Genomic DNA, 12765 nt, shown 5'->3' on the forward strand with positions numbered 1-12765 from the left:
CGTGCTGCTGTAACGCCGGTGTTGAGTGTCCGAACGGACGGTCTCTGGGTATGTCCCTTTTGTAAATAAAATCCTCTTCTTTTACCTATTCCCTTTTGTAAATAAAATCCTCTTCTTTTACCTTGTTATTCTCGGCTTGGTGTTTTCTTCTCGCGAACCTGCCTCCAAATTATAAATCCGAGCTCGGTATCATTCCTGTTCTTAGTAACAGAACACCATAAGGCCTTCTTAAGTTTGCTTTGCTGAAAATTTTTATAAAGAATCTCAGATTGGACTTTTAAAGGCCTCTATTATTTGTATTTTGAGGCTAGGAAGGCAAGCCTAAGAAACTCTCTATCACATTTTACCTGTAATACTTATAACTTTGGGTGAATTCCTAAGGGTCCTGGACCTTCCAGGAAGTCTCTTCCTGGAAGACAGACTGTCCGTAGGTCTCAGACAACCATATGTAAGTCTGGACCCTGTAAAGTCAGATACCAGGCCAGTTTCTTCAGGAAGATTTTGTTAAGTATTGGCTGCATAAAGTCAACCATAGTTCCTTAAAAGTGATTTGTTATACCTGATCAAATGAGCATGATTCTCAAATGTCACCTTTCAGGCAAGCCCGTTGTTGCACAATCATTGTTTACAATTATATTCCGGTCAAATGGAGAACAGAATCTTGTTAGCCCTATTCAAATAATTGTATTACCTTGAACTGTAAGGAGACTCGGTAAGACCTTCTTAGTTCTGGGTTAGGGGAGGGTCAATGAGAATCAGATGTGATTTAGGAATGTTTCATTTTACAGGAGCAAAGTCTGTTTAATTGTTAAGTGTTATAGATAGCCTAACAAGAAATACAACTGACTCCCTTGCATATTAGAAAATGGACATTAAAATAATATTTCAAACAAATTATTATCACTTCTTATAGTTCATTCAATTCTGTGTACATAATTCTAATTTCCCTGGATCTTAGGTTAGTAGTCAGCTTCTTAACTAAAAAAAGTTCTGGAAATTCTGACTCAGTTCATTGGTATGGTTTGGAAGTTGTCCAGTTGTCCAAGCAGTGCCGTTGGAAGCCTGTGTATTCTTTAATGTGTTAGTAGTTTTAAAATAGCTGCTGCGGGCCTTTTCCATGGAGCACTGCGACAGCTCTTCTTTGTTGAAGACACAGACTTTGGCTTCTAGTTGATTACAGAATCTTCAGATAAGCCTTAGCACAAAACGGAATCTGTCTGTGTTTGACAGAGACTCATATCATAAGAATAATGCTGGTGGCTCACGCTTGTAATCCCAGCACTTTGGAAGGTTGAGGTGGGAGGATCGCTTGAACTCAGGAGTTTGAGACCAGCCTGGCCAACATGGTGAAACCCTGTCTCTACAAAAATGTACAAAAGTTAGCTAGGTGTGGTAGCGCACACTTGTGGTCCCAGCTACTCGGGAGGCTAAGGTGGAAGGATCCCTTGAGCCTGGGAGGTGGAGGTTGCAGTGAACTGAGATCATGCCACTGCACTGTAGCCTGGGTGACAAAGTGATACCCTGTCTCAAATTAAAAAATAAAATTACACTGTAAGTTTTATTTTAGTATTTTCTACACATAGGATCTGATTTGGGGAAGACAGATCTTCAAAGAATTATTAGTGGAAACACTTAAGATAGGATTGTTGTGCTTGATAAATAATAACCTGGTTACTTATTTAACCTAAGTGACAGTAAAATATTTATAAACAAACATAGAAAGTAACACAATTTTAAATAAGTGTAGTTTTTTGTATGAAGAGTCTTATGCTTGCTTAATTAAGGACATAAGTCAGCATAAAGCACAGAAAATTTTTCTAGCAAGACACAAAAAATTGCTATCTAGGTATATTACACAGCATAAAAGAATACATTTTAATATTGTAAGTAATGGCAGTAAATAGTAAACCAGGGACATGGAGTCACCAAAATTGAATAAATTATTTGCTAAGATTTTAACCAGTTTGTAGCTTTTCAGATTCAAGTATTATAAACCATGACAGTCAAAATTCACAGTCCAAGTTTTGTCCTTCATTAGTTTTCATATCCTGAAACAAACTTATGCTTTACTTAAGGATAAGTTTTAGGGGTCCTCAAGGTCAGAATTAATTTTATAATGAGTACTAAGATGTTGTTAAGATGCAGTGCATTTTTAGTATTATCACCAAATGAATCAGTAAGTATTTTGTAATGTCTCAGTTTCCATTTTCAATACTGTAATTACTGATAGTTATATTCCATAGAAACAAACACTTTGAGATCCTTTGTTTTGTTGATGAATTTTGGCAAATGTATGTACCCATGTAACTACAACCATAATTAATAGATAGAACATTTTTATTACCCCTAAATATTCCTTCTATAGTTTGGCAGTCAGTCCCATCTTTCAGGTCTTGGCCCCAGGCAACCACTGTTGTTTGGAATTACTGATTAGTTTTGCCTGTGGTAGAATTTCATAGAAATGAAAATGACAAACCACCTGCTCTTTTGCATCTGGCTTCCTTTATGTTTCAATATTTCCTGTGTGACTGTACCACAATTTGATAGATATTTGGATTGTTTCTAGTTTTTGAATATTATGAATAAAGCTGCTATGATCATTCATGTATAAGTTTTATTAATGGGCATATGTTTTCATTTCTCTTGGGTGTATACCTGGGATTGTTCAGTCCATAAAATCAATGCCCCATGCTCTGCTGCCATAGATGGGAATAACTTAGCCCTAAATAAACAAAACAAAACCCAGTTATGTAAAGGAACATTGAAATTAGAAATGTAGAGATTCTATAAACTTCTGTGTTCATCTGGGAGCCAACTTCAGATTGACATTTCAGATTTACCTGTGGGGACCAAGTGCTGACGTACTTGGATGGTCCACATGAGTGTGACTCACAGGTTAATTCTTTGTGCATTTGGTGGAAGACTTCCAAAACTGTTTAACAGACAGTTTAAAAATAAATAAATAAATAAAAACAAAAAATTATGGCTTTCATCCAGATATAAAATGAAAACATTCAAAGATTAAAGAAAAACAGTATATCATCAGTGAAGAAAGCAGGCAAATATTACAACCAATTTCATTATCAATTTTTATACAGTTAAAAGTTGGCAAAATATAAAAAATAGTTGAATTAATACTGCACATGTCTAGGGGTTCATCTATTTAAATGAGCAATAAATTAAGGCAAATTCATAAATTATTAAAATATCCATACTTTGGCTTTATTTTTTTAGTGAAATCGTTATTTATAATCAATAATTTCTTATGAATTGTATTCTTTTAATAACAATGCCAAATGAAATAGACTTTCTTGAATGACTGTGTGTGTGTGTGTGTGTGTGTGTGTGCGCGCGCATGTGCGCATATATATATATATATATATATATATATTTTTTTTTTTTTTTTTTTTAAGACCGAGTCTTGCTCTGTCACCCAGGCTGGAGTGCGATGGTGCGATCTTGACTCGCTGCAACCTCTGCCTCCCTGGTTCAAGTAATGCTCGTGCCTCAGCCTCCTGAGTAGCTGGGACTGCAGGCATGTGTGCCACCATACCTGGCTAATTTTTGTGTTTTTAGTAGAGACAGACTTTCACCATGTTGGTCAGGCTGGTCTGGAACTCCAGACCTGAAGTGATCCGCCTGCCTTGGTCTCCCAAAGTGCTGGGAATACAGGTGTGAGCCACTGCACTCAGCCTCTTGGATTTCTGTTTTAATATTTACCGGTTTATAGGGTACTGCAAAGGATAGAGATGAAGAGATGCATAGGGCGAGTTACTGGAGAAATGGCATGGAGCGTCTGTGCCCTCCCCGGGCATGCCACTCTCCAGTAACTTCCGCGTGTTCAACTATCCTGAATCCAGGAGAGGAAATGTTATATTGAGGTGTAGGAGGGGAAGACAGGCTTCCATGAGAGAGTGTGTAAGGGGACTACAGAGGTAAAATCCAGGATAGACAAAAACAGTGTTTGTGTAAGGGAATCCAAACATGGAGTCCAAAGGAGTATGGAAGAGGGGACTTTTAACCTGGGAGGAACCCCCACCTTCTCTGAGTCCCTAGGCCAATGAAAGGAGTTCCTTAGAACTTCTGCTGGAGTGACTGACTTTTTGTTTCTTCTCATTCCCGTGAAATTTAAACATAAACCATTAAATCTCCCGGACTGACAGAGATGGGAGAGGGGCATGGTGCTGGGAAGTTCTTGCCCTTAAAACTATGCCCCCTTGTGGACCCGGAAAGTGAACACATTCCCTCACAATCATTAATTGTTAGTCCAGTACATCATATTGTATGAATGTCTCCCAGGATGAGGCCATTCAGGTTTGCAGGTTTCCTACAATCTTATCAAGTTCCAAAATTGGGATTGGCCTTAGTAAACATACAGTTTCATACTTTCATGCATCTGGAATAATTGAGCTTGAGACAGCGGTACCTCTTGTTCTTAGACTCTTTTGGGTTTTAACATTGAATTTTCCTTAATTAGTAACCCTAACTCATTTATTCACTTGTTTACTCTCAGCTACAATTTTCCTTCTCTCCATTTATACCCAAACCTTTTCACATTTGAAAGGGACATTAGAATCTCTCTTGTGCTGTTCTAGATTGCAGGCAGCAATACAAGTCTAGGAGTAGCTCCTCCCCAGTCCACTCCATTCAGATAGGGTTAAGTTATATAGGAGCAGAAATAGTGAGCTGCTTTTACCACCAGGCAATATAGCTGCATTCACTGTTAGTCCCACTTTTGCTAAGTGGGGTGAAAGTACTACTTACCCCAGTAATGTTCTTAGGAATTTTGCCATAAGGTTTAAAAACATATTTACAGTTTTTTTTTAGAAATCATCCCTGCTGGCCGGGCGCGGTGGCTCAAGCCTGTAATCCCAGCACTTTGGGAGGCCGAGGCGGGTGGATCACGAGGTCAAGAGATCGAGACCATCCTGGTCAACACGGTGAAACCCCGTCTCTACTAAAAATACAAAAAATTAGCTGGGCATGGTGGCGCGTGCCTGTAATCCCAGCTACTCAGGAGGCTGAGGCAGGAGAATTGCCTGAACCCAGGAGGCGGAGGTTGCGGTGAGCCGAGATCGCGGCCATTGCACTCCAGCCTGGGTAACAAGAGTGAAACTCCGTCTCAAAAAAAAAAAAAAAAAAAAAGAAATCATCCCTGCTGTTTCGGCACTTATAGTTGCAACCCTGGTCCTAGGACCACTGCATCAGGTAGGAGAGAAAAAATAAAATTTTCAAAGTTGATTTGGGGTGGAAAGAAAAAACTACGGGCTAGGCAAGGTGTCTTACGCCTGTAATCCTGGCATTTTGGGAGGCCAAGGCAGGAAGATTGCTTGAGCTCAGAAGTTAAAGACCTGCCTGGGCAACATGGCAAAACCCTGTCTGTACCAAAAATGCAAAAAGTAGTTGGGTGTGGTGGCACTTGACTGTGGTCCCAGCTACTTGAGTGGCTGAGGTAGGAGGATGTCACTGCACTCCAGCCTGGGCAACAGAGCAAGACCCTGTCTCAAAAAACAAACAGGGCCAGGCACAGTGGCTCACACCTGTAATCCCAGCACTTTGGGAGGCCGAGGCAGACAGATCACCTGAGGTCAGGAGTTTAAGACCAGCCTACCCAACATATAGTGAAACCCCATCTCTTCTAAAAATACAAAAAAAATTATCCAGGCATGGTGGTGCATGCCTGTAGTCCCAGCTACTTGTGAAGCTGAGGCAGGAGAATCGCCTGAACCTGGGAGCTGAGATGGTGCCACTCTACTCCAGCCTGGGTAACAGAGTGAGACTCTGTCTCTCAAAAACAAACAGACAACAACAAAACAGAAAGAAAAGTAAAAGAAAAAAAATATCATAGTTATACAAATGTACTCCTCCCCTGGAAAGAATTGTGTATTCATGGTAGCATCCTCCCCAACCCCTCTTCCTCAGATCAACCAGAAAAACAGAGAAAAAGTCCCACGTTGAGTGTGAGCACATACATACTCATGATGACCTGTAAGCCACCTCTTCATGTTTTTATCTCCCCCTGTTTTAGACAACCAATGTTTCAATTGCCCATTCTACTCTCTATCAGACTATTACTCTAAGAGAATATCTTACTCTGTCCATTGTTGGACATTATGGGCTGTACAGTGTGTTCCTTGAAGAAATGATGATGGGCCATTCAAATCCATGCAATATCTTCTGTTGTTGTTGTTTTTTAATGGTACTCTGAGCATTTTTATCTTCCATGGGATAAGCAAAGCCCACACCAGAGTCAGTGTCTATTCCTGTCAAGACCCATTTGTAGCCCCCAGGGCTACCGGCGTTAGTCTCATATGCCAGCTATGTTCAGGGCCTTCCTACCAGAGAATCTGCCCCATAGTCACCAGCAATCTTTGTGGAGAAACAGAACAGTTCTTTGTGGCATTTTGTGCCTGAGAGGGTGCAAAAGAATCCTGTCTGGATTCAGCTCATCTCTGCACTGCTGCAGTGCCCCCATACTCACTCGTTTCAGGGACTGAGGTGGCCACCTCAAGGGAGCACAGGGGATGTCTACTTATTGTTTCCTGTCAGCTTAATGCATCCCTCAAATGTCTTTAAGGCCGTGCTCCATGTAGGTATTCTTTTAACAGGCCAGGTTTCCATTGTCCTCTCACCTGAGTGTATAGTCAAGCCATTGGTCACATTGCATGAGGTCAGTAAAGACCCAGACACAGGGGCTTCTACCATTGTTCAATTCTTCCATCAGTCAGTGTTAGAAGAATAGAATGCAGTTCAGCCCACCACATGGATCTGTTTTTTACCATCTTTGATCAGAGGAGCAGTCTTCCAAAGCAGGACGGTTTCCATTTACCTTGAAATTACTGTCCATGAACCAGGCAGCTCCTGGTCAGTGTCCCCCCCCCCCCCATTAAATTCTATTTAGAGGATATTTGCTTTGCTGAAGCAATAGAAATAGAATTGGCCAAAAATATTTTCTTTTCTGTCCTTTTTTTGTTGTTGTTAAGATTCAGGGGTACATGTGCAGGTTTGTTACATGGACATACTGTATAATGCTGGGGTTTTGACTTCTAGTGAACCCGTCAGCCAAATAATGAATATAATACCCAATAAGTAGTTTTTCTATGCTTGCCACACCTCCTTTCCCCTTTTGGAGTCCCTATGTCTATTGTTTCCATCTTTATCTCCACATGTACCCATTTTTAGCTCTCACTTATAAGTGAGAACACATGGTATTTGATTCTCTGTTTCTGAGTTATTTCATATAGAATAATGACCTCCAGCTACATCCATATTGCTGCAAAGGACAGGGTTTCATTCTTTTTATGGTGCATAATATTTCATGGTATATATGTACCACAGTTTCTTTATCCAATCCACTGTTGATAGGCTAGGTTGATTTCCTGAGTTTGCATTATGAGTAGTGCTGCAATAAATGTACCAGTGAAGGTGTCTTTTTTGGTAAAGTAATTTCCTTATGCTGTGTCTTAAAGCCCAAGGGAAAAAAAGTTTAACAATTAAAATTTTTTTTTAAAGATTTATTTTCTTGGCCGGGTGCAGTGGCTCGCGCCTGTAATCCTAGCACTTTGGGATGCTGAGACGGGTGGATCATGAGGTCAGGAGTTCAATACCAGCTTGTTCAAGATGGTGAAACCCCGTCTGTACTAAAAATATAAAAATTAGCCAGATGTGGTAGCATGCGCTTGTAGTCCCAGATACTTGGGAGGCTGAGGCAGGAGAATTGCTTGAACCCAGGAGGCAACAGAACAGGACTCTGTCTCAAAAAAAAAAAAAAAAAAAAAAAAAGATTTATTTTCCCTTGGGTAGATACCCAGTTGTGGGATTGCCAGATCAAACTGTAGTCTATTTTCAGTTCAGTGTGAAATCCCTATACTATTTTCTGTAGAGGTTAAACTAATTTACATTCCCACCAACAGTATATAAGCATTTCCTTTTCTCTGCATCCAACATCTGTCATTTTCCATTCTGACTGGTATAAGATGGTATCTCATTATGGTTTAATTTGCATTTCTCTGATGATTAGTAATGTTGGATATTTTTTTCATGAGTTTGTTGATTGCTTGTCTTCTTTTGTGTCTGTTGCCTATTTTTTAATAGATTTCTTTTTTTCTTATGATTTAAGTTTCTTAGATTCTGGATATTAGTCCTTTGTTGGATGTATAGTTGGCAGATATTTTCTCCCATTCTATGGATTGTCTTTTACTCTGTTAATTGTTTCTTTTGCTGTACAGAAGCTCTTTAATTAAGTCTCATTTATCTGCTTTTGTTTTGGTTATATTTGTTTGAGGTCTTAGTCATAAATTATTTGCCTAGGCCAATGTCCAGAAGAGTTTTTCCTGGCTTTTCTTTTAGGGTTTTATAGTTTCAGGTCTTATATTTAAATCTTTAATCCATCATGAGTTCATTTTTGTATATGGTGAGAGATAGGGGTCCAGTTTAATTCTTCTTTATATGGTTAGCCAATTTTCCCAGCACCATTCATTGAATGGAATGTTCTTTGATTATTTTGGTCAACTTTGTTGAAGATCAGTTTGCTGTAGGTGTATGGATTGACTTGTGGGTTCTCTGTTTTATTTCATTGAGCTATATGTCTGTTTTTGTACCAGTATCCTGCTGTTATAGTGACTGTATACTTGTAGTATAATTAGAGTGAGGTAATGTGATGCTTCCAGCTTCGTTATTTTTGTTTAGGATTGCTTTCACCATGTGGGCTCTTTTTTGGTTCCATATGAATTTTGGAATAGTTTTTTTCTGATTCTTTGAAAAATGACATTGGTAATTTGATAAAAATTGCATTGGGCAGTATAGCCATTTTCACAATATTGATTCTTCCTATCCATGATCATGGGATATTTTTCCATTTGTTTGTGTTGTCTGTGATTTCTTTCATCAGTGTTCTTTAGCTCTCCTTGTAGAGGTTTTTCATCTTGGTTAAATGTATTCCTAGATATTTTATTTTGGTTGTGGCAGCTGTAAATGGGATTGGCGTCTTGATTTGATTCTGAGCTTGAATGTTGGTGTATAGAAATGCAACTGATTTTGAGCATTAATTTTATATCCTGAAACTTTACTAAAATTGTCTATTGGGTCCAGGAATCATTTGGAGGAATGTTTATGGTTTTCTAGGTATAGGATTATTTTGTTGGTAAACAGATATAATTTGACTAACTCTGCTCCTATTTGGATGCTTTTTATTTTTTTCTCTTGCCCAATTGCTCTGGTTAACACTTCCAGTACTATGTGGAATAGGGGTAGTGAAAGTGGACATTCTCATTTTGTTCCACTTTTTAGGGGGAATGTTTTCAGTTTTTACCCATTAGGTATGATGCTGTTGGCCTGTGAGCTTATCATAGATGGTTGTTATTATTTTGAGGTGTCTTCCTTCAGTGCCTAATTTGTTGAAGGTTTTTAATCATGAAGTGTTGTTGAATTTTATCAAATGCTTTTTCTGTGTCTGTTGACATAATCATATGGTTTTTGGTTTTTATTCTGTTTATGTGGTAAGTCACATTTATTGAGTTGTGCGTGCTGAACCATCCTTGTATCCCAGGCATAAAACCACTTGATCATTATCCAGTTATCTTCTTGATGTGTTGCTGGATTCAGTTTGTTAGTATTTTGTTGAGGATTTTTACATTCATGTTCATCAGGGATATCGGCCTGTTGTTTTTGTTGTTGTTGTTGTTGTTGTTCTGTACTTGTCAGATTTTGGTATCAGGATGATGTTGGTTTAGTGGAACGAGTTAGGGAAGAATCCCTCATACTCGATTTTTTGTTTAATGGTTTCAGATTGGTACCAGTTCTTCTTTGTACATCTGGTAGAACTTGGCTGTGAATCCTCTGTGAGGCAGAGGTTGCAGTGAACTGAGGTTGTGCCACTGCACTCCAGCCTGGCCAACAGAGCAAGAATCTGTCTCCAAAAAGAAAAAGAAAAAAAAAAAAGATGAAAATATATAGCGCTAAATGCCTAACATCAAAAAGAAATATCTCAAAATAACAACTTAACATCATAGCTATAGGGAGTAGAGAACCAAAAACAAGCCAAACCCAAATTTAGCAGAAGAAAAGAAGTAAGAAAGATCAGGGCAGAACTAAATGATATTGAGGCCAAAAATATGACATAAAGGAGCAACAAAACAAAAAGTGGGTTGTTTCAAATGATGAACAAAATTGTTAAACTGCTGGATAGATTAACCAAGAAAAGAGAAGATTTAAATAAGCACAATCAGAAATGACAAAAGTGACATTACAACTGATATCACAGAAATACAAAAGATCCTCAGAGACTACTATAACATCTCTATGAGCATAAACCAGAGAAAACTAGAAGAAATGAATAAATTCCTTGAAACACACAAACTCCTAAGAGTGAACCAGGATGAAATGGAAATCTGGAACAGACCAATAATGAGCTATAAAACTGAATCAGTAATATAAAAATCTACGAACAAAAAAAAAAGCCCAGGACCAGAAGGATCAAGTGATCCTCAGCCTCTTGAGTAACTGGGATTACAGAAATGCACCACTACGCCTGGCTAATTTTCATATTTTTAGTAGAGGCAGGGTTTCACCATGTTGCCCAGGCTGGTCTCAAACTCCTGAGCTCAGGCCATATTCCCACCTTGGCCTCCCAAAGTGCTGTGATTACAGGCATGAGCCACTGTGCCTGGCCTAAACTTTAGTCTTAACAGTGCTTTTGTTGTATTCTGGAGATTTTGGTATGTTGTGTCTCTATTTTTATTTACTTAAAAAATTTTTTTGATTTCTGCCTTAATCTCATTCTTTAAAGTCATTCAGGAGCAAATTGCTTAGTTTCCATGTACTTGTGTGGTTTTGAGAGTTTCTCTTGGTATTGATTTGTAATTTTATTCCATGAGGTCTGAGAAGATGGTTGATATTATTTTGATTTTTAAAAAATTTATTGAGACTAGCTTTATAACCGAGCATGTAGTCAATTTTAGAGAATGTTCTGTGTGCAGATCAGAACGAGTTTAGAATTGGATTCTTCCTGAATCGAGTCTTCATGTGAGAAAATAGCCCAGGTGACACCTTGCTTGCAGCTTTATGAGACCCTAAGCAAGGACCTAGCTAAGCTGTGCTTGAATTCCTGAATCAGAAACTGTGAGATAATAAATGTGTATTGTTTTATGTCGCTAAGTTTTTGCTAATTTGTTATGCAATAGAAAACTAATACATCATGAAAGCCCATTTTCCCCATTTTCTTGCTTACTTACTTGCTTATTTGTTTAGAGACAGGGTCTCAGTTGGGGCTCAATTGCTGTGTGCTACTGTTAGGAATAGTGTACTAAATTATGAGTACCTTTAGAACCTGGAATTAGAACAGGAATAAATCAAATAAATGGATGCTTGACTTTGTTAGGAGATAATACTTTCTTAGGCATGATATCTAGACATTGATGTTATTTGACAGGAAGGATGTAACAGTTAATTTGTCTTGTCTTTTATTTCTAACACCCTGTGCTGCTCAAATATTCCATATTCTCAGGCAGAGTTCTCTGAAGTTTGTAGTTTCACAACCCATAAATGGCATTCTGACGTAGTTGCCTCTCGGAGTCTTGCTTAGTCGCCAGGCTGGAGTACAGTGGTGCAATCTCGGCTCACTGCAATCTCCGCCTGCCAGGTTCAAGTGATTCTCCTGCTTCAGCCTCCCAAGTAGTTGAAAGTACAGGTGTGTGCCACCCCACCCAGGTAATTTTTATATTTTTAGTAGAGACGGGGTTTCACCATGTTGGCCAGGTTGGTCTCAATTTCCTGACCTCGTGATCCATCTGCCTCGGCATCCCAAAGTGCTGGGATTACAGGCTCGAGCCACCACACCCAACCAGTTGCCTCTTTTTTTAAGGACATAGGAAGAAATATGTGGACAGAGGTTTTCCTGTGGTCTGAACAGTATAAGTCACAAGAATGGATTTTTAGGATTCCACTTTGCCAGTGTGGAATCTTGTGATAGAGGAAACCCCATTTCTTTAATGATTGTTTTTTTGTGTTTCTGTTATTTTGCAGGATCTCTAAAGTGAGAAGCCTGTAGCAGAGGCCTTTCTTCCCTGGCTCTGCAGTCAATAAATAGATGTATGAATGAATAAGAGAAGGCAGATGTTTCTTTTGCCATACTGCAAATTATTGAGCCCTGTCACCAGTCCCAGGGAAATGTTAGGCCTTCCTAGTCCTGGCAAAGCTACAGGAATATTGGCACCAATGGATTCTAATGCTGCTAACAAGAGTACTCTGTGTGGGAATGTGTTACCTGGAGGTAAAAGTAATATCTTCTTTGGTCAGATAAAGGATGTAAAATATGGCTTTCATTCTCTAAAAACCAAAGAAATATTTTCTCACTTTAGCATTATTTAAGGAGCTCCATGCTTTCTCTCCTCCACCCAAGGAATACTGCTCTGCAGTAGTACTGTTCTGCAATATATGCAGAGCAGGCTAGAGAGAAATTCATTTGCTGCTGTTGTCAGAATTTTCTCCTGAAAGGTAGAGCACAGTGATTTATAACATTGGAAGCTAGAGTTAGACTGCTTCAGTTTACCAACTTGGCTGACGACAGGAACACTTCTGGCTAGTGTAATTCATGTGTGTATATATATATGTGTGTGTGTATATATATATATATATGTGTGTGTGTATATATATATATATATATATATGTATATATATATAACCAGGCACCAACATATTGAGGAAATGCTACTTTCTGCTTACCACTGGTATGATCTTAACAATAATGGGAGTAATAGTACGTATATC

At 38.8% G+C, this 12765-nt stretch overlaps 1 protein-coding gene across 6 annotated transcripts in view; it reads left to right on the forward strand.

Annotated features, from left to right (window-relative positions):
- MAST2 (microtubule associated serine/threonine kinase 2) overlaps positions 1–12765 on the forward strand; it is a 239088-nt gene that overhangs the window by 115884 nt on the left and 110439 nt on the right. The gene's annotated exons all lie outside the window — the stretch shown is intronic.

This window comes from Sapajus apella, unplaced genomic scaffold (genome assembly GCF_009761245.1).
Source record: "Sapajus apella isolate SASKATOON/1434 unplaced genomic scaffold, GSC_monkey_1.0 scaffold62, whole genome shotgun sequence".
In the NCBI taxonomy this organism is placed as follows: Eukaryota; Metazoa; Chordata; class Mammalia; order Primates; family Cebidae; genus Sapajus; species Sapajus apella.